This window comes from Armigeres subalbatus, chromosome 3 (genome assembly GCF_024139115.2).
Source record: "Armigeres subalbatus isolate Guangzhou_Male chromosome 3, GZ_Asu_2, whole genome shotgun sequence".
In the NCBI taxonomy this organism is placed as follows: Eukaryota; Metazoa; Arthropoda; class Insecta; order Diptera; family Culicidae; genus Armigeres; species Armigeres subalbatus.
This window is the reverse complement of record NC_085141.1, coordinates 211,694,899-211,719,341: the sequence shown is the minus strand read 5'-3', so window position 1 is coordinate 211,719,341 and position 24,443 is coordinate 211,694,899. Positions and strand designations below refer to the sequence as shown.

The 24,443-nt window shown below is 41.2% G+C and overlaps 2 protein-coding genes across 3 annotated transcripts in view; one reads left to right on the top strand and one right to left on the bottom strand.

Annotated features, from left to right (window-relative positions):
* Positions 1 to 24,443, bottom strand: part of LOC134219102 (uncharacterized) — a 434,839-nt gene that overhangs the window by 237,412 nt on the left and 172,984 nt on the right. The window lies entirely within an intron of this gene.
* Positions 8,271 to 24,443, top strand: part of LOC134219103 (uncharacterized) — a 103,184-nt gene continuing 87,011 nt past the window's right edge. Inside the window, exon 1 of one of the 2 annotated variants that reach the window (XM_062697799.1) lies at positions 8,271 to 8,460. The gene's annotated coding sequence lies outside the window, so the exon portion shown is untranslated. Of the gene's footprint in view, positions 8,605 to 24,443 lie in introns of both variants that reach the window. The other variant, XM_062697796.1, reaches the window with a different exon arrangement.

The window sequence follows — 24,443 nt, the reverse complement described above, 5'->3', positions numbered from 1 at the left end:
TTCATAATGATCTTGATCAAGTTCAGGAAAAAAAAATCAAATTTCAAACATGTTTTTTAAAAACAACAAACAGAAACGCCATTATATTGCCTCAAAACTTATATCTCAACTCACTTTATGGGTTGCACTTGCGATGTTGAGTCAAATTCCATTTCCTGCTGAAAAGAAAAGCAATTCCATCGTTGGCGAGGTTTTCCTCTCTTTAAATCCCCAGTTTAGTTTCAATTTAATTCAATAACAAGATAAAATCTCGTTTCGTACCGCAGCTCGTGCAAAGCACCAAAATTTTAACCAAAAATTTATGTGAGTTACTTCATTGCTTCTGGGGGGGAGTGCTTCTGGATGGCCGCTCCGTCCAGTTTCCCTGGCCTCAGCTTAGTCGACCAGAAGTGCCTAATATTGGCGAAGCGGAGGACCACTGGAGATGCTGCTTTCGCAAGTTTCAAGCAGGAGGCAAAACTCTGTCTTTCCCGTCGTAATTTCTCCGCTGTCAAGTGTAGCAGCCAGCAACACCCAGGAAAATGAATGCTTGAGTATTTTTCTCGAGTGTTTTGTTTGCAAACAACGAAGAATGGATCAGTGGCCAGTTCAACAGCCGAGCACACCAATTTAGTGCTTTTTGTTGCCGTGTGTTTCAACGGGCGCGCACCATCGAGCTTGCCTTCTACGTCTGCTGGAGAATGGTTATCCACTTTTGTCGGTGGTTCGCCTGGTATTGTTATTATTAACACCACCCCAATCCACGCTAGTCACGCTGGGCTTAACTTTCGTTATGGCTGTTGTCTCCTACACAAAGTTGTACTGAAAGGTAATATGTTTACCCTAGATCAGGAATTGTTTTTGTTTTTAGTTATAGTAATTATTTAGCCAGAGTTTGACCTATTTAGTAGGTAATATGTATTTGATTTCAGAAGCTGATTTTCAAAATGTGTTGTATGGTGAACTTAAAAGGTGAATTTTCATTTCTACAACGTCGTCTAATAGAACATTGCTAGCAGTTTCATATACACAGAGTGAGAACTATACTGTTCCACAAAGTTGTAGCAAAAGTACAAATACAATTTACGTTACGTTATTAATAGCTCATACCTCATCTCATATTTTTCATCACAATACCAGAAATAATAATGAATTGAATCTCGACTTAAATTTTATATTTTATTTCATTTACTAAAGTTATTAAATTTTAAATTATGATGAATTTTACGAAATACTTGCACATTTTTCACCGCATAACTCTCTAAAATGCACAAGAACAGTATTGTCAGTTCTAGGTGAATACATTTGGACTTTTTATTGGCTATTTTGTGTTGGCTTGCGCTTTGGAGCGTCGCACGCCGTTTTATACGCCTCAACAGAAGAACTTAATAGCGCTTGAAAGAGTGCGGAAACACAAGACGTAGCACGTGACGCTTTGTAATATTCAGGTATTATGCAAGTTGAAATCGAAAACGGTGAGATAAAGTTATTTGGAAGAAAGCATTTGTTGAAGCTTTTTATGGTGAGAATTTTTTATTATAAGATGAAGGAGTACTTTCTCAACTCTCAATAATATGTGCGCCTCGTTGCTGTGTGGCTAGTGTCAACAGGCATTAAATCCCATTGCGCTGCGAAGTGTGAGTTCTTAGCACGGTTGCAACACTTTCGTCTGAAAAATGTTTTCTACAGTACTGATGCTCGTTGCATGCTAGTCCTTTGTTAAATATGGTGCAACGAGATGATCATTGGAACCATTTTACGTGTGTTGAACCGATTCGATACGGATTTTTTTTTCGCCGTATTTCAACATAAATTTTGGACATACTGCTTCAAAAACGGAAGCAGACGAGCTCGGTGGTCTAGTGGCTACCGCTTCTGCCTTATAAGCAGGAGGTCGTGGGTTCAATTCCATGCTCGTCCCTTTCCTACTTTGTATTTCTATCTTAGTGCTTTCTGTGTTTCACGTTATACCAAAACGATTCCTACTGTTATAACCTTCCACATAATCCCAAAACCACCCGCGGCACCTATGAGAGGTCGTAGAGTTCTCTGCATCTTTCTTAAGTAGGTGTCCAACAAACCATCCTTCCCCTTCCTCAGCATTTGCAAGGACGTGGCCAGGACAGATCTCGACTATTGGAGAGTACATTGCTTCCATCTAAGAGTTAGTGATTAGTCCCAAATCAATATCTGTGGTAACGGATGAAAGTGATGCTACTCTCATACAATAGTCTTGGCTTGTACCACCTACGAATTTGTGCAAACTGCTAAATGCTAATGCTAATGCTAATACTGCTTCAAAAACGGAAGCAAACCATGAAAAAGTAGAAATATGAGGGAAATATTTTTTTTTAGAGATTAATTATTTTAGAGATCTTCAAGGACTTCCAAACCTTCATTGAGTTCAGATCTTGATAATCTACATAAACAACAAAACGTTTTACGGGGCCTCAATCCTGATATGAATTTGGCAATGGTACTTGAGGCATAATGAAACTATTTTTATGAAATCGAAGTGTTACCAGAACATCAACGGTACTCCAAACTATTCTTGAGTTCAGATCTTGGAGGTCTTCGAGACCAACAGAGTGATTGATTGGTACTTTAGCTTGTGTGTTAGTTGATGAAGCCCCATGGGACATTTTTACAAGAGCAAAGATGTTATCGATCATTTAATAATTTGCGTTCGATCATCTAGTAGTTTGTCAATATTTCATTCCAGAAGCTGAATTTCAAAATGTGTTGTATGGTGGACTTCTAGTGCGAAGGTTTTTCTGCAAATCTGCCTTATTGTTTGTTGTTTGAATTTCACTAGTAACGGAGTTAGAGTTATAGCTTCAGTAACTTAGACTAAATGATAACAAAATTCCAATCATTCAAGTTACTGCAACTAACGCTATAACTCCATTATTAATTTAACTCATAAAAATAGCGGGGATATCAAAGATCTTCTTGTTGATCAATTTGAATATGAGAGTCAGAGCTCAAAGAAAGTTTGGAGTGTCGTAGATATTAAACGAATTCTGTGGTGCGTCTATAATGGTGTTACGAGATACCTTAGAGCTATTTTAACTCATGAAACTAGAGAGGATATCAAAGATCTTCGAGTTGATCTATTTGAACATTAAGGTCTGTACTCAAAGATAGTTTGAAGTGTCGTAGATATTGATCGAATTCTGTCGTGTATCTGTAATGGAGTTATGAGGTACATTGGAGCTATTCCAACTCAAAAAACTAATGAGGGCATCATTTTGATCAATTTCAAATTATTAATATCTGTACTCAAGGATAGTATGGAGTGTCGTAGATGTCGAGCGAAGTATGTAGTATGTCTGTAATTATGTTACGAGGTATCGTGAAGCTATTCCAACTCATAAAAATAGTGGAGGTGATAACTTAGAGGCGGTCAAAAGATTGGTGGCCGAATCATGAAGAAAATTTACGGATGGGTGGACGGCGTGAAAACTCCTCCGGGAATCCCTCCGGAAGTTACTCCGGGAATACCTCCGGAAGTTCCTCTGGGAGTTCATCCGGAAGTTCCTCCGGAAGTTCCTCCGGAAGTTCCTCCGGGAATTCCTCCGGGAGTTCCTCCGGAAGTTCCCCCGGGAATTCCTCCGGAAGTTTTTTTTTTAATCGTTATTAAGGTGACTTTTTTAATATCTAAAGAGTTCATCATAAACCTCCGAAAGTTCCTCCGGGAATTCCTCCGGAAGTTCCTCCGGGAATTCCTCGGGAAGTTCCTCCGGGAATTCCTCCGGAAGTTCCTCCGGAAAGTTCCTCCGGGAATTCCTCCGGAAGTTCCTCCGGGAATTCCTCCGGAAGTTCCTCCGGGAATTCCTCCGGAAGTTCCTCCGGGAATTCCTCCGGAAGTTCCTCCGGGAATTCCTCCGGAAGTTCCTCCGGGAATTCCTCCGGAAGTTCCTCCGAATTCCTCCGGAAGTTCCTCCGAATTCCTCCGGAAGTTCCTCCGAAATTCCTCCGGAAGTTCCTCCGGAATTCCTCCGAAGTTCCTCCGAATTCCTCCGGAAGTTCCTCTGGAATTCCTCCGGAAGTTCCTCCGGAATTCCTCCGGAAGTTCCTCCGGGAATTCCTCCGAAGTTCCTCCGGGAATTCCTCCGAAGTTCCTCCGAATTCCTCCGGAAGTTCCTCCGAATTCCTCCGAAGTTCCTCCGGGAATTCCTCCGGAAGTTCCTCCGAATTCCTCCGAAGTTCCTCCGAATTCCTCCGGAAGTTCCTCCGGGAATTCCTCCGGAAGTTCCTCCGAATTCCTCCGGAAGTTCCTCCGGGAATTCCTCCGGAAGTTCCTCCGAATTCCTCCGAAGTTCCTCCGAATTCCTCCGAAGTTCCTCCGGGAATTCCTCCGAAGTTCCTCCGAATTCCTCCGGAAGTTCCTCCGAATTCCTCCGGAAGTTCCTCCGAATTCCTCCGGAAGTTCCTCCGGGAATTCCTCCGGAAGTTCCTCCGGAATTCCTCCGAATTCCTCCGAAGTTCCTCCGGGAATTCCTCCGAAGTTCCTCCGAATTCCTCCGAAGTTCCTCCGAATTCCTCCGGAAGTTCCTCCGGGAATTCCTCCGGAAGTTCCTCCGAATTCCTCCGAAGTTCCTCCGGGAATTCCTCCGGAAGTTCCTCCGGGAATTCCTCCGGAAGTTCCTCCGGGAATTCCTCCGAAGTTCCTCCGGGAATTCCTCCGGAAGTTCCTCCGAATTCCTCCGGAAGTTCCTCCAAATTCCTCCGAAGTTCCTCCGAATTCCTCCGGAAGTTCCTCCGGAATTCCTCCGGAAGTTCCTCCGGGAATTCCTCCGAAGTTCCTCCGGAATTCCTCCGGAAGTTCCTCCGGGAATTCCTCCGGAAGTTCCTCCGGGAATTCCTCCGGAAGTTCCTCCGGGAATTCCTCCGGAAGTTCCTCCGGGAATTCCTCCGGAAGTTCCTCCGGGAATTCCTCCGGAAGTTCCTCCGGGAATTCCTCCGGAAGTTCCTCCGGGAATTCCTCCGGAAGTTCCTCCAGCATTTCCTCCGGAAGTTTCTCCGGGAATTCCTGCGGAAGTTTTTCCGGGAATTCCTGCGGAAGTTCCTCCGGGAATTCCTTAGGAAGCTCCTCCGGGAATTCTTGCGGAAGTTCCTCCGGGAATTTCTCCGGAAGTTCCTCCGGGAATTTCTCCGGAAGTTCTTCTGGGAATTCCTGCGGAAGTTCCTCCGGGAATTCCTGCAGAAGTTCCTCCGGGAATTCCTCCGGAAGTTCCTCCTGAATTCCTCCGGAAGTTCCTCCGGGAATTCCTCCGGAAGTTCCTCCGAATTCCTCCGGAAGTTCCTCCGAATTCCTCCGGAAGTTCCTCCGAATTCCTCCGGAAGTTCCTCCGGGAATTCCTCCGAAGTTCCTCCGGGAATTCCTCCGAAGTTCCTCCAGGAATTCCTCCGGAACTTCCTCCAGGAATTCCTCCGGAAGTTCCTCCGGAAGTTCCTCCCGGAATTCCTCCGGAAGTTCCTCCAGCATTTCCTCCGGAAGTTTCTCCGGGAATTCCTGCGGAAGTTTTTCCGGGAATTCCTGCGGAAGTTCCTCCGGGAATTCCTTAGGAAGCTCCTCCGGGAATTCTTGCGGAAGTTCCTCCGGGAATTTCTCCGGAAGTTCCTCCGGGAATTTCTCCGGAAGTTCTTCTGGGAATTCCTGCGGAAGTTCCTCCGGGAATTCCTGCAGAAGTTCCTCCGGGAATTCCTGCAGAAGTTCCTCCGGGAATTCCTCCGGAAGTTCCTCCGGGAATTCCTCCGGAAGTTCCTCCGGGAATTCCTCCGTAAGTTCCTCCGGGAATTCCTCCGTAAGTTCCTCCGGGAATTCCTCCGGAAGTTCCTCCGGGAATTCCTCCGGAAGTTCCTCCGGGAATTCCTCCGGAAGTTCCTCCGGGAATTCCTCCGGAAGTTCCTCCGGGAATTCCTCCGGAAGTTCCTCCGGGAATTCCTCCGACAGTTCCTCCGGGAATTCCTCCGAAGTTCCTCCAAATTCCTCCGGAAGTTCCTCCGAAATTCCTCCGGAAGTTCCTCCGAATTCCTCCGGAAGTTCCTCCAAATTCCTCCGAAGTTCCTCCGAATTCCTCCGAAGTTCCTCCGGGAATTCCTCCGGAAGTTCCTCCGGGAATTCCTCCGAAGTTCCTCCGAATTCCTCCGAAGTTCCTCCGAATTCCTCCGGAAGTTCCTCCGGGAATTCCTCCGGAAGTTCCTCCGAATTCCTCCGAAGTTCCTCCGGGAATTCCTCCGGAAGTTCCTCCGAAATTCCTCCGGAAGTTCCTCCGAATTCCTCCGGAAGTTCCTCCGGGAATTCCTCCGAAGTTCCTCCGAATTCCTCCGGAAGTTCCTCCGGGAATTCCTCCGGAAGTTCCTCCGGGAATTCCTCCGAAGTTCCTCCGAATTCCTCCGAAGTTCCTCCGGGAATTCCTCCGAAGTTCCTCCGAATTCCTCCGGAAGTTCCTCCGGGAATTCCTCCGGAAGTTCCTCCGAATTCCTCCGAAGTTCCTCCGGGAATTCCTCCGAAGTTCCTCCGGGAATTCCTCCGAAGTTCCTCCAATTCCTCCGGAAGTTCCTCCGAATTCCTCCGGAAGTTCCTCCGAATTCCTCCGAAGTTCCTCCGAATTCCTCCGGAAGTTCCTCCGAATTCCTCCGAAGTTCCTCCGAATTCCTCCGGAAGTTCCTCCGGAATTCCTCCGAAGTTCCTCCGGGAATTCCTCCGAAGTTCCTCCGGGAATTCCTCCGGAAGATCCTCCGGAATTCCTCCGAAGTTCCTCCGAATTCCTCCGAAGTTCCTCCGTGAATTCCCCGAAGTTCCTCCGAATTCTCCGGAAGTTCCTCCAATTCCCCGGAAGTTCCTCCGAAATGCCTCCGGAAGTTCCTCCGGGAATTCCTCCGGAAATTCCTCCGGGAATTCCTCCGGAAGTTCCTCCGTGAATTCCCCCCGAAGTTCCTCCGGGAATTCTCCCGGAAGTTCCTCCGGGAATTCCCCCGGAAGTTCCTCCGGAAATGCCTCCGGAAGTTCCTCCGGGAATTCCTCCGGAAATTCCTCCGGGAATTCCTCCGGAAGTTCCTCCGGGAATTCCTCCGGAAGTTACTCCGGGAATTCCTCCGGAAGTTCCTCCAGGAATTCCTCCGGAAGTTCCGCCGGGAATTCCTCCGGAAGTTCCTCCGGGAACTCCTCCGGAAGTTCCTCCGGAAGTTCCTCCCGGAATTCCTCCGGAAGTTCCTCAGGGAATTCCTCCGGAAGTTCCGCAGGGAATTCCTCCGGAAGTTCCGCAGGGAATTCCTCCGGAAGTTCCGCAGGGAATTCCTCCGGAAGTTTTTCCGGAAACGAAACCAACGAAAAATTACCGAGTTTTTTGCTCAAACTTTCGTTTAGCAGATTTAATTAATCGCAAATCGCATCAAATATCCCTCAACCCCATAACTGAGGATATCCTACTGCAAATGTATGCTTAATTTGATATGAAACTATGTCCGTTGTCCTTGTACGAACAAAATATCACAAGTCAGTCGAAAAGCCGCTTGGTGCGGTTTGGCTGAACCCCGACCAAATACTACTCTACAATAAAATAAATTTTCTCATTGGCACCAAAAACACAAAAAACCTGCTACTGTGCAAACTGTAACAGAAAAACACCTAAGATTACGTCGGTGCTTAGGCGGCCTAATACCCCTCCAAAATAAGATAGATATACTGCGCCCAAGAGCGTGTTCACAAAATATACTCGGTCAAACCACCCCGGTCTCCCTTACAAATAGCTTTGTTTCTTATTGTAGTTATTTTTATCAAGCCTCAGATCATGCCGAAATTGTCCATTTTGCGAATGTTATTGATATAAGAGTTATTAATAATGGAACAAATTACCTAGTTCTTTCTGAATAAAACGCAATATGATTCTGCTATAACCCGATATGGTAGCTTATTCGCAACTTTCCCATTGCTTTGCGGTGTTACATCGAACAAAGCATTAAGCTCAATTACGGCTTCTTTCTGGCAGGGTGTTAAATAAGCTTCTTCAATTATCTACCCCAGCATCATTAGCACAGTCACCGTTCACTGTTTTAACACAGAGCTGCAATTCATCGCGGCGGCAGCTGGGCTGTGACCAGCGGCGAAACAGAAGTAAATGAGTCTCACAGAGATCTATCCTCACGGCAGCTATTGTCAACCCGTACGCAAAAGTGCGAGGTCGACCACAACCCTTCACTCTTCCGCTGTGCTTCTTCTGGTCGCCGGACCCCAAATCTGGTAGCCAGTCGCTCAATGGGTCAGCGACACGAATGCAAAATGCAGACAAGCTCAAACTCTGATTCGGAGAGTCAGTGTCAACTTTGGTGCGGTCAGGAACAGAACTTTGGTGCCTCTGATTTGAATTCTTTGCAAACTAATAGAAGTGATTTGTATTGTATAAGAAGTTGATAGGTGATTACGGGCACGCTTAGTTCGAACGCGACGAACGTCCAGTGCAGAAGTGCTATAATGTGAGTTTGTGGGAATTGTCATCCGTAAAAAGTTTTCCCTCCAGTCGGTGGTGCCTGTGGGTTTGGTGTTGAAACATATTTTACGACAAAAAGAAAACAACAAACTTTGGCCGAATCGCATTTACCGGAGTTTTGCATTCAAAAGTGAGTAAAGCGAATAACGAATAATGCAAAAAGCAGTACATACAAGTTTGAATGAAGTTCTCGAGGAATTCAACGATTATGAGTTAATATGCTGTTTCTATGGAGTCAGTTTCTTGAGTTTTCGTTCACTTCAAAGAAAGGGATATTTTGTTTCTTTATTTTGAACTGTTGCAAGGAGAACAAACCGAACTTTTGTCGACTTATCTAAGAGTATTTATGCATGAATTTCAAACTTCATCCATCAAAAGTATGCTGATGCTGAGTGATGCCGAGACGTGCACTTTGTCGGACACCAGCAACGTTGTTAAGCTTGCATATTTAGTCCCAAGAAATTCGTAAGCAACGAGAAATGTTTATAGTTTAGATAAGAGTGATAATCAGAAGTCAAAAGATGCATCTTGACTGCCAAAGTATAGTGTCCTGATTGAATCTAGTAATGAAGGATCATGAACTACGATATTTTTACTGCACGACTTGTTCTGGAATCGCTTTGTTTGTTCTTGTTAGTCAAAATGTTTGCATCGGAAAACCGTTTTCTGGGAAAGTGCAAAAAAGCATGCAACACGCTGGCATGTGCTTTGTCAATAAGTCGAATTGAAATTTACGGAGACAGTTGGAAGCCAAACGCGGGAAGAGAGGCGACCGGCATCGCCGCTAGTTATCCAAAGTTTGCGCATTGATGTCGGAGCTTCTATTCAGACTTTGTTCATTTTTCGAGAGTTAGAAACAAAGCGCACTTCATATGGGAACAGACCAGCTCCATTCAAGTGTGTTCGCGCTGTTTTCGGAACTTTTCCTCACTTAGCTCAAAGTGGTGACAATGCAGAGCCGCACAGAAAGAAAGAGTAAAAGTGGGAAAACTTTATCGTATCAGACAAGCAGCTTTTAGCACTGCTATGCGTGTTGTATATTGATGTAGTGTTAATTAAAATATATGTGCACAGATAGTTAGCAAAGTGATTTCAGATTTACTAAAGCTTGTGACTCAAGTGAGCCACAAGAAGTTCCTTGATGCAGCGCCGACGACGAAGTTTTCGATGACAAAGAGGATTCTTGGTCTGTTCACATCGATGATCATAATGCAAAGTCATGTTTGTTATCTGGATTCTTAGGATTCCACAAATTATGAGGAAGATGTTTTCGAAAACCAGGTAGGAGGTAAACATTGGTTTTGAGGTGGATGAAGTTTAGATGTTTAGTCTTAGGAAGATGAACATTTATGAAGATGGCATCTTATAATATGGAAGAATTCGCGGGTCAATAAAATGAGGTCGAACATCTTGAAGAAAGTTGTGATCATCAAAAATATGCCGATTGGCTCAGAATTGCTGATGCTTTTCTTTTACATATCTAAATTTAAATTAAATTTTTCTTTTTCTTCCTCTTCAATGGCTCTACATTCCAATTGAAACTTGGCCTGCTTTTCAACTTAGTATTTTATTAGCATTTTCTCAGTTATTAAATGAAAGCTTTTCTATGCCCGCCATTGCATGAGTATGTATCTTGTGTGGCAAGTACAATGGATACACTATGCCTAGGGAGTCGAGAATGTTTCCCACCCGGAAACATCCTAGACCGAACTCGAACTCGGTTTATATTGACTCCAAATTGTGATCTGCAGCTTGCATATTTACTTGCATACCTATTTCAAAATAAAAAAACTTGTTTTTTTTTTTAATTTTTTTAGCTGCTCATGTATTTCATCAATTTCATAATCCGCGTAGAAAAACTGGCAAAATGTCAATATCGGCAAAATAAAAAAAAAAACGCTTGGATTCCAAAATCCAAAATCCAAAATAAGTGAAAAACCCAACTTAATTCACCCAGTAGTGATACTGACTTTCTCGCATGTAGCCAACACACCAACCTTATATGGTGCTAATATGGTTCAAAATACCATTTTCTTTATAACTTTTAAACGCAACGATCGATCGTTATCAAATTCAATAGTGATCAACTAGGCTTTGTCCCCTGTCGAATGAAACTGTTTGCGAAAAACGCAAACTTCGTCCGATCAAGTGAGGTCAAGGTTTTTCTAAATCGTTTTGGGACCCCAATCAATTGTGCAAAATATGGACCAATTGCGACCTCGCATGCCGCATCGCGTTTTAATTTTACATGGAGATTAGTATGGGAAAACGTACTTTTCAACATGTTTGCTCTTAGCGGCTTCAATTTATCATCAATCACGTGACTCAAAACGTTAGCATATAGTCTGGAAGATGCCGAAAGACTTTGCCGAAGAAGGTACGCAGCTAGAAGGCCTACAAAAAAATGTTATTAGGTTTCGAAAATTGATTGTTTAAACCATATGCAAAAAATCAATGTTTCTGCCAGCACTACCGGACAACCTGTAATTGTCAGAGGGAAAACCCCATTTTCCTTCAAGTCGGAATTTTTACTTTGTGAAATCATTCTGAATATCTCCCATTAGCTCCAAAGTCCTATAAAATCAATAATTTTGAAATAACACACAGTTAAATTATTGCTCCACGTAGTTCGGCAGTGCTGGCAGAATAAATGATTTTTTGCATATGGTTTGAAGCGTTATAACTTTTTTCGTGGACGTTCCAGCAACGTGCCTTCTTTAGCAAAGTTTTTCGGCATCCTTTGGGTTATACTTGAACGTAATGTGCCACTTGGTTTGCGATGAACTGAAACCTCTAGTAGTAGAAATGCAAAAATATGCGTTCTCCCATACTAATTTCCATACAAACTTCAAACGCGATGCGGAAAGCGAGGAAGCAACCAATCGGTCCCAAATTCTGCACAGTTGCTCAGGACCCAGAATGGCTTCAAAAAACCATTGATTTGAAAAAATGACCATGACGCCCCACTCTAATACACACATACATACACACGGACAGACAGACATTTGCTCAGCTCATCCAGCTGAGTCAATTGGTATATAACACTATGGGTCTCCAAGGGTTCTATAAAAAGCTCGTTTTCGTAGTGAAATGATAGCCTTTCGGTACAACTTTGTTGTACGAGAAAGGCAAAAATAAATTAAACCACCTAGTAGTGGTACTACTATTCTCGCATTAAGCCAAGTCACCAACCTTTTTAGTTTGGTTCACCATTTTCTTTATAATTTTCGAACGCAATTACCGATGGTTATCAAATTCAGTAGCGATCGACAATGCTTGACCACCTTTCGAATGCAATTTGTTGCGAGAAAATCACTTATGGATTAAATTATGAAAATAATAATATCATCTTCCAAACTTAAACGTACATGTTCATGATAGAATTAGAGGCGAAAGTATACAATTTATAGTTCCGTTAGGATACGGCAGGCATGAAGAATGTTTTCATATAAGTCGATTTGAAAGCGAGCGGAGGAAAATATTTGTGATGGCACATATCGCACGACCTTCTATCTGCCAAACTCTCGTATGAAGGGGGAGGGAAGAATATCAGTGTGGAAGCTGATATATCTCCACTGGCAAAAGGAAGGTGGCGATTTGCTCAAATGCCATCGCGTGCGTTTTCTATCGACGAGTTATCATTTATTTATTCAGACTAAGGCCGAAGTGGCCTGTGCGGTATATAAGAGTCTTCTCCATTCGGCTCGGTCCATGGCTACACGTCGCCAACCACGCTGTCTACGGAGGGTCCGCAAGTCATCTTCCACCTTGCCCGCTGCGCACCTCGCCTTCTTGTGCCCGTCGGATCGTTGTCGAGAACCATTTTCACCGGGTTACTGTCCGACATTCTGGCTACGTGCCCGGCCCACCGCAGTCGTCCGTTTTTCGCGGTGTGAACGATGGATGGTTCTCCCAACAGCTGATGCAACTCGTGGTTCATTCGCCTCCTCCATGTACCGTCCGCCATCTGCACCCCACCAGAGATGGTACGCAGCACTTTCCTTTCGAAAACTCCAAGTGCGCGTTGGTCCTCCACGAGCATCGTCCAGGTCTGGTGTCCGTAGAGGACTACCGGTCTAATGAGCGTTTTGTAGATTGTCAGTTTGGTACGGCGGCGAACTCTATTCGATCGGAGCGTCTTGCGGAGTCCAAAGTACGTACGATTTCCAGCCACTATGCGTCTCTGAATTTCTCTGCTGGTGTCATTTTCGGCAGTCACCAGTGAGCCCAAGTACACAAATTCTTCTACCACCTCGATTTCGTCACCACCGATGCAAACTCGCGGTGGGTGGCTCACATTGTCTTCTCTTGAACCTCTTCCTATCATGTACTTCGTCTTCGACGTGTTGATGACTAGTCCGATCCGCTTAGCTTCCCTCTTCAGTCTGATGTAGGTTTCCTCCATCTTCTCAAAGTTACGTGCCATAATATCTATGTCGTCGGCGAGGCCAAATAGCTGGACGGACTTATTGAAAATTGTACCACTCGTGTTAATCCCTGCTCTTCGTATTACCCCTTCCAAAGTGATGTTGAATAGCAGACACGAAAGACCATCACCTTGCCGTAACCCTCTGCGGGTTTCGAAGGGACTCGAGAATGCCCTTGAAACTCGAACTACGCACATCACCCGATCCATCGTCGCTTTGATCAACCGTGTCAGTTTATCCGGAAAACCGTGTTCGTGCATTAGCTGCCATAGCTGGTCCCGATCGATTGTATCATATGCGGCTTTGAAGTCGATGAATAGATGATGTATGGGCACGTTGTATTCGCGGCATTTCTGCAGTACTTGGCGAATGGCGAACACCTGGTCCGTGGTGGAGCGTTCGCCCATAAAACCCGCCTGGTACTGGCCCACGAACTCCCTTGCAGTTGGTGCTAGTCGGCGGCATAAAATTTGGGAGAGTACTTTGTAGGCGGCGTTCAGCAATGTGATTGCGCGGTAGTTGCTACAATCCAGCTTATCGCCCTTTTTGTAGATGGGACACACGACACCTTCCATCCACTCCTGCGGCAAAACTTCCTCCTCCCAAATCTTGGTAATGACCCAGTGCAGCGCTCTAGCCAGTGCCTCACCACCGTGTTTAAATAGCTCTCCTGGTAGTTGGTCAACCCCAGGGGCTTTGTTGTTCTTCAGCCGGCCGATCTCCTCCTGGATTTCCTGGAGATTCGGAGCCGGTAAGATTATGTCCTGCGCGCGTTCTCCCAGGTCCTTTACCATACCGCCATCTTCGTCTGCTACATCGCCATTCAGGTGTTCTTCGTAGTGCTGCCGCCACCTTTGGATCACCTCACGCTCGTTCGTAAGAAGGTTCCCGTTTATGTCCTTACACATATCAGGCTGTGGCACGTGGCCTTTACGTGAACGGTTTAACTTCTCATAGAACTTTCGTGTGTTATTAGCGCGGTACAGTTGCTCCGTCTCTTCACGGTCTCGATCTTCCTGCTGGCGCTTTTTCCTCCGGAAAATCGAGTTTTGTCTGTCCCGCGCCTGTTTATATCGTGCTTCGTTCGCCCTCGTGCGGTGTTGCAGCAATCTCGCCCATGCTGCATTCTTCTCTTCCACTAACTGCTCACATTAGCCGTCATACCAGTCGTTTCTCTGATCCGGGGGCACCTTGCCAAGTGCAGCGGTTGCGGTGCTACCAATGGCGGATCGAATATCTCTCCAGCCATCTTCAAGAGACGCTGCGCCTAGCTGCTCTTCCGTTGGGAGTGCCACTTCCAGCTGCTGCGCGTATTCTTGGGCTAATCTACCGTCTTGTAGCCGCCCAATGTTAAGCCGCGGCGTCCGACTTCGACGCGTGTTGTATACCGTCGAGAGTTTTGAGCGCAGGCATACTGCAACGAGGTAGTGGTTGGATTCAATATTCGCACTGCCGTAAGTGCGGACGTTCGTGATGTCGGTGAAGAATTTACCGTCGATTAGAACATGGTCGATTTGGTTTTCCGTTTCTTGATTAGGTGACCTCCTTCTATCGACGAGTACTGTCTCTAAATTTTTAATATGACATCAGCAGCGAGTAAAAAAAAATCGTGCAAAAAGCGTGACAGGGGGGGGTCAAAAAGTAGTAGCAAATTGCAAACACATAAAACATAAAACATAAAACATAAAACATGAAACATAAAACATAAAACATAAAACATAAAACATAAAACATAAAACATAAAACATAAAACATAAAAAATAAAACATAAAACATAAAACATAAAACATAAAACATAAAACATAAAACATAAAACATAAAACATAAAACATAAAACATAAAACATAAAACATAAAACATAAAACATAAAACATAAAACATAAAACATAAAACATAAAACATAAAACATAAAACATAAAACATAAAACATAAAACATAAAACATAAAACATAAAACATAAAACATAAAACATAAAACATAAAACATAAAACATAAAACATGCATCCTTCCTTCAGCAAATCTGCTGCATAATTCTCCGACGGGTTTATACAATGTTTTCTCATGTGAAAACTACGAAAAAAATGTAAGAAAGTGAAATTTAGAATTGTATGGGGATTTTGCACAGGTAGAGGTGTGCGCCAACGTTCTTGGATCGGCGCGCCGCCGTTTGAAATTTGTCACGCCGGTGATCTATAATTTTCCACGCTGATTCAAATTTGAAGAAGTCCGCAGAATTTTCCGTGGAAATTCCGAAGATTTTGTGAAATTTTCGGAGATTTTTCCTAGAACATAGTGTAGTGCTCCAGAGATTTTTTCGTGGAAATACCAATGATTTCGTTCAAATTTTAATACAATTTCTCGTTAGAAAACTTCAAGTATAAATTTCAAAGGATTTCCCATTGAAATCCAAAAAATACTCGTAGAAATTGAATTTTTGAACGGAGAAGAGTATTTTGGCAGAAAGTAAAAAAACATTGAAGGTAAATAAAGCTCTTACATGACCAAAAATTATCCTCTATAGCTTATATAGCTACAATTGTTTGTAGATCAGGCTAAAAGTTGCTAGGCCTAATATGTCGTTTGACTAAACAAACCATTTCGCTGAAGCGCATCTAGTCTAAAATTATTTTGCCGAAAATCATTTGGTCGAACAGTTGCTTTAGTTGAAAAAAAAACAGCGGGAGAAATAGCTCAATTAGCTGAAACGGTCGTGTGGCAGAAAAAGTCATTTGGACAAAATGGTCATTCGGCCGAAAGTGTCGTTCTGCTGAATTGATCATTCTCCCAAAAAAAAACCGTTCAGCCGAATAGGTCATTTGGAAGAAAATGCCGTTTGGTCGAAATGGTTGTTCTGCAGAAAGGACATTTCTACCAAACAATATTTTCAGGCCAAATTATCTATTTGGCCAAACGAATATTTCGGCCAAATAACATTTTCAGCCAAATGAACTGTTAGGGCAAACAACTTATCGGTCAAATTACCAGTTCGGCCGAATATGCCTTTCGGATACTTGTCAATATCGGCCAAATGTCATTTTTTTTAAAACCATTTTCGACCTAATACCGTCGTATGTCGCTTTGACCAAATGAAATTTTTGGCCAAACTGTTTTCCGAAGCATAACCGTTTCACCCAAACGTTCATTTCAGCCAAATGCAATTCGACTTAACATATTATTCGGACAAATGGCTATAATTTCCATTGAATCTCCGAAGAATTTCTTATGGACAACACAAGGAATTCCCTGTAGAGATCCAAAGAAATTCACTGAATTACGATTTTTTATTCGTTGAAGTACCGAACAGTTTTTCGTAAAAATAAAAAAACACACACGTTTAAATTCTTAACAATTTATTGGAAATTCCTAAGAATTTTCTATAGAAATTTTAGAAAATTCCGTGCAAATTACAATGAATTTCGTATGAAAATTTCGAACAATTTGCCAATGAAATCATTTTTTTTTTTTGATGATGTTCACATTCTGAACAATCTTCCGCGGAAAAACTGAAGAATTATCTATGTTACTTTCGAAAAATATTCAACAAAAACTTTTCGTGTATTTTGTGGTAATTTTCCTGTAGAAACTTGAAACAAATTTTTGGTGAAAATTAAGAATTTTTTATGTAAATTCCAAACAATTTCCGACGGAAATACCAAACAATTCTCGCTTAACTTTTCAAAAGGACCTTAGTAACATTTTTTTTCATGAAATTATTTGAACACAACAATCAGTAGCTTTCATGTTGTTGTAGGTCCTTTTGAAAAGTTAAGCGAGAATTTTCCTTGGAAATTGTTTTTTTTTAATAAAAACTGGGCATAAATCCAAAATATAATAATAATAATTTTGCGTATTGAATACCCTCATCTTCAACCGTCTAAGACGAGCTGTGGTCGAAATACGTATCTGCAAAAATATCGAAATAATTGGTGGAATTAATTGGGAGATACTTAACTCGTCTTAGACGGTTGAATACATTCCACTAAAAAGAGCTTAAAATATTTTTTCTGACCCTCATTTTGATTTTACTAAGGGCCGAGCTGTTAACCTGTGAGCTAACTGCCAACCCGACTAAATTTTATCACAATAATATCAACATGTGTTACAAATAACAAAACTTGCAATAATTTTGTTATAAATTCTCTGTCAAAGATGGAGGAAAGCAAATTTCATGACCGTCATAACAAGATTATAACATAATGTGTTATGTTTAATTTTACGGAATTGCCTACGATTCTTGTAGATAGGAATTGGAAAAAACCCAGATCAATCCACCTAGCGTTAGTGGTGCCTTTCTCGCGCAATAAAATAATAAGAAAAACGCACGTTAGGGGGATAGATTTTACTTTTTCCATCAATTCATATGTTTTTGCGGTCATTTGAATGCATTGCAGCAATCTTTGAAAAATTTTTTTTTTCGTTTTTGAATTTTTTTTCCCAAGGGACCCTTGGCAGAAAAACAATGTTTTTTCAATAACTTTGGAACGCAATGACCTATCGGGCCAATTTTCAATAGGAAACAACTAGACCGCAATCCGCGTCGACTGCAACTTGATGCAAGCAAATCAAATAATGCTAAGTACCAAAAAGTGTGTCTCACATTTTTGTGCACACACACACACACATACATACACACATACAGACATCACCTCAATTCGTCGAACTGAGTCGATTGGTATATAATACTATGGGTCTCCGAGCCTCCTATCAAAAGTTCGATTTTGGAGTGATCCTATAGCCTTACGTATACTTTGTATACGAGAAAGGCAAAACGAAGGTACCAGCTTCAGTATACACCCGGTTCTTTTTTACACGGGTGTGTTTTAGTCAATTATGACCCTCAGCGTCAATGAAACTATGAGTTAACCCCATGAAAAAATTAACAAAAAATCAAAGAAAATTCAGGTGGTATTTAAAAAAATCAAGTAAACCGGGAAATTGAGGAACCGTGTAAAAAAAATATTTGGCGTAACTTGAACCTACATTCAAAGTTGAATCAGCTGGACAAAGTAAATTGCCTACATTATGGATAATCATAGTCTTTTCAATAACATAATTTGTTATATTATAAGCTATTTCCACCCCGTTTTATGTAACACATTATATTTTTGTTCAATTAATAACATATTTAGTGATATTTTTGTTAAAACTAGAAGAGATTTTGTTACAATTTTTGTTAACTATGAATTATACATGTTTTATAACAACCGCTGTTATAAATAACTGCTGTAACAGAATGACAAGCTCTGATATAAATCTGTTACTATCTACTGGTCGGGAGTAGTCAAATTTTCAAAATCTTTTAAAATGGATTTTAAATATTAAATTTAGGGTCTATGAGTATGAAAAAAATATGCTGTATCTCAGAAAAAGGTATTCTATCGAATGAATAAAAAATCAACATGTTTTTCAAAATTAAAAAACCCAATTCCAAAGTGCTTACTTGGAAATTCTAAAGAATCAAAATTTTAATGTAGTTTTCATGTAAAATCCGAAAATAATTTTCGAATGAATATTTTGAAGAAGCTCAGAAAAGTTCGTCAGGCTTTGAAAACATCCTGGAAAAATGCAGAAAAAATATTTAAAAAAAGAAAGTAAAAAATCTGCACGCCGATTCACGCCACTAAAATGGCTTTCGGCGTAACGCTGTAAACGCCGCCGTTGACAAACGCCGCCGCCGCTGATTTTCGGACCGGCGCACACCTCTATGCACATTGCACAGGTAGTTCACAGCGTGATTTTTTGCCTACTATGCAGGACGACGTCTTTGCAGGGTAAACCAGTAAAACATGAAACTTAAATCTAGACTTTTTGACTGCCGTCGATGATATTCTACTCCGCCGCCAACTTCAAATATGAATTCCGTCAAATGTAAATACAGTAAAATACAGTGGACGTTTGATAGCTGACTGTCATTCAATTGCAATTCGATAAGTGCAATAGTTTCGAACGGCTAGTGTACATATTTTCAGCCAAGTTTATTTGACAGTTATCTACTTACAAATAGACTAAAATAAAAACTCCCAATAAAAAAATAGAAAACTCGATTTTTTCGATTTTCTGGAAATAATTTCTGAAGGAAGTCCTTGAGAAAGTTCTGAAGGAATATCTGAAGAAAATTATTAGATTCTTGAGAAATTTCTGTATTAATCTCCATAGTAAATTACTTTCTGAAGAAATCCTTGGAGAAAATTCCGAAGGAATTCTTTAAGGAATGACCAAAGAAATACTTTTAAAAAATTAAGAATGTCGGTAATTCCTTTAGGAGCTCCTTTGGAAATTGCTCTAGAAATTTGTACGAAGATATCTGAAAATTCGTCCTAGAATTTTGTAAGGAAATGGCGGGGGAAATCCCGAGAGGAATTACTAGATGAATTTCTGAGGGAATGGAATGTCTTATGGAATACCTGTAGAAATTCCAGTGGAATTATTAAAATAATTTCAGAAGGAATTTTGAAGAAATTTTTAAAAGTTTGTCTGTATGTATGCAGTTATCCACCTTGTGGATTATCAGTTATCCACCTTGTGTCTTGCTATGCATACGGCTCCACCCAAAAGTACAGTCAAATTTATTAATCATTCTGCTCTTAATGCACTGCTGTGTGAAGGGTAAAAAACGGAAGTGGCGAACCCGTAAGCAGAGACACTTACGCGAAACCCGCGGGATAGAGAGAACTCTTTTCAAAAGTGTAATCCAAAAAAACTACAGTCAAACCTCCATTAGTCGATGTTCCATGTCTGGATACCGGCTCATGAAAGCAATTTCTGCTATATTGAGAAATATTTTCTGGGTTACTGGGATGGTTCCTTGAAACAATTTACCAAGGATTTTATATTCCACATTCCGATATTTCTATTAGTCGATGGTCCCTTCAATATCGACTCATGAAGGTTTGACTGTAGTAAATAGATTCGCAATCCTTTTGGAGCTTTCCGCGGGATAGCTTATTTGAGGAAGGGCGCGTCAAATCCATTATATGCAACTCTGGAAAAGTGTACCCATCTACATGGGTGGAATTCTTTTTAAAATATTCCAAAAAGAAAAAGGAAAGGACTTCCTGATGGAATTGTTAGAATTAATCTCAGAAGAATTTTTAAGAATTTCCAGAAGAATTCCTTAATAAATTTCCAAAGGTGGAGGTTTTTCGAAGGAATTCCTGATAGAATTTTTGAAGGATCACTAGAATGAGTTTCTTGATGACTTTCCGAATTAAATACGGGATGTATTTCTTAAGGAACTTTTCAAGGTATTAACGAAAGAGAAACTGTATTAATTTTCGAAGGACCCTGCAGTAAATTCTTAAGTAATTCTTGAGAATATCCGAAAATCCACAATCTCGACATTTTGACAAGTAGTCGTGATTCTAGAGTCAAAACTGAGTTTGTTTTAGTACTGTTTGTGTTTTCGAAGAAATTCCAGAAGAAACTTGTTTGGAAAATCTGTTTGGAAAATCCATTAAAAATCCCTTCGTAAATTCCTTACAGAATTTCTTCGGATATTCCTTTACAAATTAATTTAAAAATTCTGTTCGAAAATCTTTTCAGGTTCTCTCTTGGTTATTCCTTTAAGAATTGAGTCGGAAATTCCTTCAGGGATTTCTTTGCAAATCTCTTTATAAAAGCCACCAGGAATTAATTTGAACATTCATCCAAGGATTCCTTCAGAAAACGCTCCGGAAAGGCCATTGTAAATTTTTTTCTGAAATTATTTTGTAGCTTCCTCCAGGAAGTCCTTAGGATTTTTTTCAGTAAAACATACAAAGTTTCTGCACGAATAATTCCGGGAAAAAAAATCTAATTTTAAGCAATCTATAAAGGAATTTTCGAAGAAATTTGCAACGACATTTGAGCGTTAAACTTATTTTCAATTAAAAAACGCTTAAACAACGGTTTAAAAAATTGGAGGAATTTACAAACGAAATTTCCGTAGCTTTCACACAAGAATTTCTTAAGAAATTTTTGAAAGAGTTCTTAATGGAATTTTGAAAGAAATTTTCGAAGGTCTACAGGAATTTCGGGAGGAAGTACCGAAGGAATTCCTATAGGAAATTCGGAATGAATTTTTGAAAAAAGTTCTAAATAAATTCCAGAGGGAAATTTCGAAAGAATACCAAAAATATCTTCCTAGAGATTCTTTGAAGAATTACTGGAATAATTTCTGATAGAAATTTTTAAAAGAAATTCCTGAAGGAATTTCTAAAAAAAATTGTCCGTAAATCAAATTTCGAAGGATTTCTCCTAAAGGGATTTCCGAATGTATGTAATTGACAAATCCACAGAAAAAAAGTATTCAAAATTCGAATCATATAATTAGGACTATTTAATTACGAGAAAAAAACAGAGGCGTAAGAAGTTGCTAAAAACTGTTTCCTGTACTTTAGTTTGCATCATTCCATGATCAGCAAAGCTGTTCTTAATTCGACAATCTCATAATTCCCACCCGACTGTGGTAACGAGTTTTTCAAATACCAAACCGAAATTCTCAAAGTGTAAGCATTGTCCCTGCACGAACGAAGTTGTTTCACGCATCGGAATTCCAGCCGCTCATTGCATTCCGCGTGTTCAGCCACGATATACTGACAAAGGAAGCTTAACGAATTACTTTTCGCCCAGGCTAAATCGACCGGAACGGCACGTGAAAGCAGTTGGGAACACATCGAAAGTATTTTGTACTACGGTCTGTCCGCTGTATATGATGGGAAGAGCAGATGATCCCGCGGATGGCTTTTCAACACTCACTTATTGTTGGCAGTCGGTTGTGGAAGGGAAAAATGCTGACTGGATGTTCGAGTGGGGGAGAATGGAGCAATTGTACTCACGACGATTCCTTGTTTTTCTTCTATAAACCCATATAGCAATTCTTCACAATAGGGGGATTCACTTAACGGCGTAGGTTGCTGTGTATCTGTTTATGGAAATGTTTCACAGGCGATTTGAAATATGTCCCTTGTGATTGAGTGTGAAACATTTCTATAATCAGATACACAGCAACCTACGCTGTTAAGTGTATACCCCTAATATGTTTCATGAACATAATAGAAATAACTAGCTATGAAGCTCGTTGAGCAACCTTTTTGTCTAATTAAAAAAACACAGATCACTATTTAAGAAAAACTCCTCAATGCAACTCGTTTCACAAATAAATTTCGGGTCTAGTCCTAACAATGCTTTTTTGACCACTCTCCCCTGCCACCCTCCGCGGTTCGTAGTGCTGCGGAAGGTCGGAATGCGTGAAAAAGTGTCAAAGTTGAAAACGAGAAAATAAAAGTTAATGTCTGTTTGCATAAAATAATTTGATGGTTATTGATGTTCGCTCAAACCCCCCGACTGGGTACTATGACAACCGACTACGGTAGACCGGAATGAGTGTTTGGGGGGCGATTTAATGCCAGTCGATCCGGATAGAGGTAGGTAAGAGTTTTATGCGAATTCCAAAAACGTTCATTGCGATGGCGCGGAAATGGCATCGCGTTATTCAACACTGTGTAGAATTGCAGAATGACACTGACAAGGTTTGTAGCTGGGATATGGCGTGGTTGAGAGGAATTGTTCTTAGCTTTTACATTCAAACTTCAGACGCTTAATTTCTAAATAGAATAGTTTTGAGTGACTGTGAAGTGAATGTATTTTAGGAATCTTTTTCCATTTGAAATGTAAGCCTTAGAAGAATTTCATTATAATTGCACACATACTTAATAGTTATGAGTGTTAACGAAAAAATCATTTTCATTTTATGAAAATACACCATGAATATAAATCATGATTTCATGATTTATTTTCGCGTAACGCAACCAATGCGTTACGATTTGGTTGTTGCGATCGAAAAATAACACAAAGTTCAACAGGGGTTTTGAGCTTGAGTACATCGAGTGAGAGTCCGGCGTGCTACCTTTCAGCCGTTCTCACTTCTTGGGAAGGGAGCGTTCGAAGTATAACCGGTTATGCATTTTGTCGACTGTTGAAGATTGCGTAGTACCATGAATAATGTTCCTGAAATCATGAATTATAATCATGATTTCATGAACTGGCATGATTCATGATTTCATGATTTTTTATTCATGATTGTGGGTATGCATTTGTTTCCGTGTAGAATAAATCAATTTTACGAGAGTTTGCCGGATTTTTGGTCACTGAGATTATTAAAAATTTCCATTAATAGTGGTATTCAAACATATCCGGTATGAATGGTTACGAAATAATCGCGAAGCTTTGTGATGATCTTTGGAAATGGGTATTTCACTGATTGCTCTGGTTTTGCCTATCGCTGGCATAAATGGTTACGAAAAAATGCCAAACGAAGGGATAAACTTTTGAAATTGACCACTTATACGAATGTTCCGGATCCCCCCGACGCTTTCCGATGAATGTTCAATTGATGAGATTGCAAAAACAATATTTTCATGTAAGCAAATAGAACTGGAACAATCAAGGCACGTATTTGTATGAAATTTTATGTTTCATAGAACGAAACTCCAAATTTAAGGGAATGGATAGGTCAATTTGGATAAATCACCCATCGGCTTCATTCCAAGAACCTACAGCTTTCGTTTAGGATTAAAATCTAAAATCGGTTGAAATTTGAGGTTTTGTGATCGTGATGAAATCTTGGGTCTAAATGGACCGCAATGCACCATTTTTGTGGCTCCTTTCATGTCACTAGAAGCTGATTTTCATAGAGAATCTTAGTTTCACAGAGCTAGGAAAAGTAAGAATTTTTCAGATTTATATCGCGAAGGTTGAAAATAGCAACATTCTAAAGCCTACAGTTTGTGAGGGTATCAGGCCATTAAAGGTGATGGTCATTAGGCCGAATGAGAAATGAAAGCGAGAAGTTAGCTCATCCTTTATCCTTCTTCCTTTTTCCTTTTCTTTCTTCCTTCTTCTTTTTTATTTCGTCCTACTTTTTCTTTGTTCTTTATTTTTTCTTCTTCTTCTTCAGTCTTGCTTCTCCCTACTTATTTATCACTTCTCATTTCTCACATCGCACTTATTACTTTTTACTATTCAGTTTTGCTTCACACTTCTTACTTCTCACCGCTATGCCGCTCAAAGCGCACAAGCCCAAGTCCTGGTGTTAGGTGGTACGCTTATCAGCCCTTCCACGACGGCTCTCCGACGAGACAGGAGGTTTGCGCAGGCCTAATAAGCCGCCTGGAAAACCAATAATTACGAACAATATAAGAGATAATACGACTCGATATAATCGGCAAAAACCTAGGTGACGAATAAAGGATCACGATTGGAAACTTGGAAACATGGAACTGCAAGTCGCTAGGTTTCGCAGGTTGTGACAGGATAATCTACGATGGATTACATCCCCGCAACTTCGACGTCGTGGCGCTGCAGGAGATATGCTGGACAGGACAGAAAGTGTGGAAAAGCGGGCATCGAGCGACTACCTTCTACCAAAGCTGTGGCACCACCAACGATGCGGGGAACCAGCTTCATAGTGCTGGGTAAGATGCGCCATCGTGTGATTGGGTGGCAGCCAATCAACGCAAGGATGTGTAAGGTGAGGTGTGCAACGTGCATTGCCCACACGAAG